This window comes from Arachis duranensis, chromosome 2 (genome assembly GCF_000817695.3).
Source record: "Arachis duranensis cultivar V14167 chromosome 2, aradu.V14167.gnm2.J7QH, whole genome shotgun sequence".
NCBI lineage: Eukaryota > Viridiplantae > Streptophyta > Magnoliopsida > Fabales > Fabaceae > Arachis > Arachis duranensis.
The window spans coordinates 13,030,911-13,035,487 of NC_029773.3; the positions used below are offsets into that span (position 1 = coordinate 13,030,911).

General features: G+C 22.8%; 1 protein-coding gene and 1 long non-coding RNA gene across 3 annotated transcripts in view; one reads left to right on the plus strand and one right to left on the minus strand.

The window, feature by feature from the left end:
• Positions 1 to 2,167, plus strand: part of LOC107473612 (ethylene-response factor C3-like) — a 7,106-nt gene extending 4,939 nt beyond the window's left edge. The window contains exon 2 of one of the 2 annotated variants that reach the window (XM_052256965.1): positions 2,077 to 2,167. The gene's annotated coding sequence lies outside the window, so the exon portion shown is untranslated. The remainder of the gene's footprint in view (positions 1 to 2,076) is intronic. The other variant, XM_021135087.2, reaches the window with a different exon arrangement.
• Positions 1 to 4,577, minus strand: part of LOC127744742 (uncharacterized) — a 13,438-nt gene that overhangs the window by 4,389 nt on the left and 4,472 nt on the right. Inside the window, exon 3 of the long non-coding RNA XR_008005738.1 lies at positions 3,668 to 3,727. This is a non-coding gene — a long non-coding RNA (uncharacterized LOC127744742). The remainder of the gene's footprint in view (positions 1 to 3,667; positions 3,728 to 4,577) is intronic.

Consider the following 4,577-nt stretch of genomic DNA (forward strand, 5'->3'; position numbering starts at 1 on the left):
CAACAAAATTGATAAATTTACATATATACATAATAATTTATAAAATTATTAGGCACCATATATCTATCTAAAAATCATCATCCATCTCCACCCATAAATATCATACATTTTAATATATTTTAAGATCTATTATTCTTGTAAATGCCGTTTAATGCATGGAATTTGTACGGATTAATTCTCATTTGAATCAAATTCCAATAGGAGAATAATAATCCCCTCAGCTCACACACCGAAAAACACAATAAAGCCTTAATTTCCTTTCATTAATTATTAGTATATATATATATAATACGAAACACTAAAATGACTTTGATTCTAAAATCACCCTATATATATATGATATAATAATAATAATATAATTCTCCACGGAAAATTAAAGGAAGAAAGAAAATCAAACCTACCTCATAATAATGTAATCCACCATTATTGCCGAGCAACTAATCTTGAAGAAGTAATAAAGGTACTTGGCAACACAAGTTAATTTGATTGTAGCATTCATATCTATCTTATGAGTAGAAATGGAAAAAGGGAACTGAAGAGTGAAGAAGAAGAAGGAAAACGAAATGATGCCTAATATACCACATACACCTAACTACTTTATCAATTATTATTATATTATTATATCTGCTGTGGGGTTATTCAAATTTTTAAAAAATTAGTTTCCTTTTGTTTTAAGGATTAATATAAGAGTTTAAGTTATGTGATAAAAATAAAATGTGAAATTTTTTCTTAGTTTTAAAGTTCTAATACGAAAATCTAACATAATATGTGCTGAAAAAATATATTTTATAAAGTTTCATCACTAGGTGTAGAAAATTATTTTAAACAAGAGGATGTTATGTCTTTTAAAAAGATTGAATTTTTTAAAGTTTAAATTTTATTTTAAAGAAAAAAGTATGATCTTTTATTTTTGAATAATTTTTTTTTCATATTTATTCTTGGTTTTACATGTATTTAAGATTCAAAGGATAGAATATCACATTTTATTCTCTAAAATAAAATTTAGAGGATCTAAATCTCTTTTAAAAATAAACAGTTTTGGGTGAAAATAAAGTTTATTTATTAAATACTGAAATTAAATGAGTGCTGTATCGAATTTTAAATTTAATAAATCAATTTTGTCAGTTTCATTTTTAAAATTTGAGCGAATTGGGTTAAGATTTCAATAGAAATTGAAGAGAATACGACAAAGAAAGTAAAGGAAAGGGAAGTAAATGATCCACGTGTACAACCTGATAACTGTTTATTTATTTATTTATTTTCTTAAGAGTTTGAAAACGTGAGTTAAAATATCGATATTATTTGTCTATCAAAAAAGAATTATTGATATTATTTTGAAAATGTTTATTTCAAACCGGAGTATCTAAATGATTATGAATTATTACTTATTGATTAAACGATATAAACAGAATTTATTAGTCAACTGTGTACTTTAGTCTTTAGTGTCCAATATTTACTATTTTTAAATTACTCGTCACTAATGAGTTTCAGAAATATATGGAAAGAAAACTCAATAAGTTTTTAAAAATTTGAAAAATGAAAAAAATCAGTGATGTTTAATTTAATTTTAATTTATACACAAAAAATAAAACATTAATTCTTAAAATTTACCGATAAATTTTTAACAATGCATAAATAGACATATTCTGCCAATTTTGATTAAATAATTATGAATTTAACTTTTATTCAATTTATTAAAACTTAAAAGTTACATTTTTAATAGCTTTTAGTAAAATATATTTTTAAAACACATTTAAAATAATTTAATAGTACAGTTATTATATTATAGTAATTAAATAAAAACTGAAATTAAGATTTTAGTCCTAGATCTAAAGCAACTAGGTAAGGGTGACTCGATTCACTTTATAGGATTTTTTATGGACCAAAAAAAAAGAACTCACAGATCAATCATTTATACATAATATATATTGAGATATAAAATATATAAAATAATATATATATTTATATATAAATATATAGTGATTAATTTTTAGTGTATAAATTTTTTTTTTAAGAATTGAAATCGAGACCATATGTTCTAATTGGAAAAACTAACTAATTTTCAAAATCCTCCAGGAGCAGGTGAGATTCTCAAGCTTCAAAATAAAGGCATTCTGTTATATGAACGAGTGGAGCAACATTGCGAGGCATTCTGTTATAAAGGGTGATTTAGATACAATAGAAACTATAATAATTTAGTTGTGGATTCAGCAAAAGGATTAATCTTTTTATTTATCTTGATTGCAATGCGAAATGGATAAATAAAGAGTTTTACTTTGTAGCTTATATATCGTGTCATTGGTGTGTGTGTTTTTTTTTAATTACAATATTAGTGTGAAACATATTTTGTTAAAAAACTGTGTTTATATAACCCTTTCTTAATTCAACTATACAATATGACGTTAAGGGTTGCTAATCATCAAGTGTTTTATTATCTTGATATATAGTATTATCGAATGGACAATTTTAGTGTTAGATATTATATATACTATGGGTGAATTCTATATTAAAATAATGATTGAAAAGAAAAACAAAATATAAATATTTTGATGTATTTTGAATGGTAAAAATTCAAATACAGTTAATTTTACGTAAAATTGATAGTTGAAAGTCGTTAAATAATTTAACTGATTTATCTAAATTTTTATCTAAATTTTTACATAAAATTAACTGTACCTGAATTTTTACTCTATTAAATATATTTGTATTCAATTTTCTCAATTTATTTGGGTCAAGATTTAGTACAAATATCAAAAAAATAAATAAGTACTCATTTATTAAAAAGTCACGCAATTTTAAGCTCCTGACAATTTGAACATGGGAATTTAAGAACTTCAATTTTTTCACTCCTTTAAGATCAATCACGTACGTGTGCGTATGCTAGAATATTTAAAATATAAAATGAGTTATTAAATAATACATATATATATATATATATTTATATATAAATACATAATAATTTATTTTAATAATTAATTTTAATATATAAATAGTATTTTTTTAATATTCATCAGTTTTCTTACAAGCACATCGTTGAACCCACTCCTAAATGTGGGTTTCAAACATCGAATCAAAATTTTGCATCATTGATATAACAAATTGTAAGAGTCTTCTGTAAAACTAAAGAAATTCGAGATTTCAAATTCCATACATTATAACTCAAATAGTTAATAAATCAAACACCTAAATTCAATTCCTATATTACATAAAATAAATTAACCATGCTAACTATTCGCTAAATTTAACGACTAAAATCAACCACAAATATAAAGTACACATTAAAAATAAATTATACTACATATGTATTGATACATAAATACACAATAACTAAATTTAATTACTAATTTTAATATACAAATAACATTTTTAAAAAAATAATTCACAAGCCATATAATTTACAATTATGCTTATTCATAATTATTCGGATTACTGTATTTTTCACATCAAAAATGCGGTAAATAAATAAAAAAAAACTTTATATCTTTTATATAGAATCATTTATCGCTCGAATCCTACAATTCTATTATATAAATTTAAGTAGTCTTTATTCTAAACATACAATTTAAATTAACATTAATTATATAAGTCTCAATTATATTAGCCATTAAATTGAATTAAAATTTAATTGAGTTTAATCACAGTAAAGTTATTAGCTAAGGATACATACCTATATGGAGAGAAATCTACTGAACAGAAAATGATCAACGCAATCACTGAGTCTAACAATCTGGCATCCAATTAATTATATACGCATTAGTCATCTTAAAAAATTAAAATAACTAAATAATTAATAAATTATAATTTTTTAGATTCTAAAAAATCACACATACAAGCAGTGGCGGATCCACGGGGGGACCTAAGGTGGCCATGGTCCCCCCCAAATTTTTTTAAAAAAAATAGTAAATAGTAATAATTAATAATATTAAATTTTTTTATATATAATATTAAAAAAAATATAAGTTACAAAATTTTATAAATTAAAAAAACTAAAAACTGCATTATGTATTAGATATTTGAATTATTGTTGCTCTTGTTAACAAATAGCCCATTCTAATAATTAATAAAAATGGTTCTATTATACTAGCCCAAGCCCATACTATTAATTAAAGTAACACTAGTACATTTTTCAAATATTTGTTTCAAGCCATTAGAGGCATCAGCGCCACTTTTCTCTCTCTTTTAGTGGTTTCCAAACTTTTGGTCTTCTACTCTTCTCATTTTAATTTTCTTTTCATACCAAAACAAGACATATGAAGAAAAACCATTGAAGAGAAGTGAACAACAAAATATTAACCATTGAATGCACAACAAAGATTCAAAGAGGTATATTTCAATTTTTTTTAAGTTAATGACAATGTCAAGTATTATTTACATTATTTATTTAAAATAATTAATTTATTTATTTTTATAATGGACAGTGTTCAAAGATTGAAGTGAGGACAAAACTCAATAGAATTATTTTTTTGTGAGACTTGGAACAAAAAATAATCAGGTAAATCAATAACTTTATTTTTGGTTATTATATATTTGTGTTTCTAAAATTATTTGTTATTGCTCAATAGGTTTAATATTTTTTT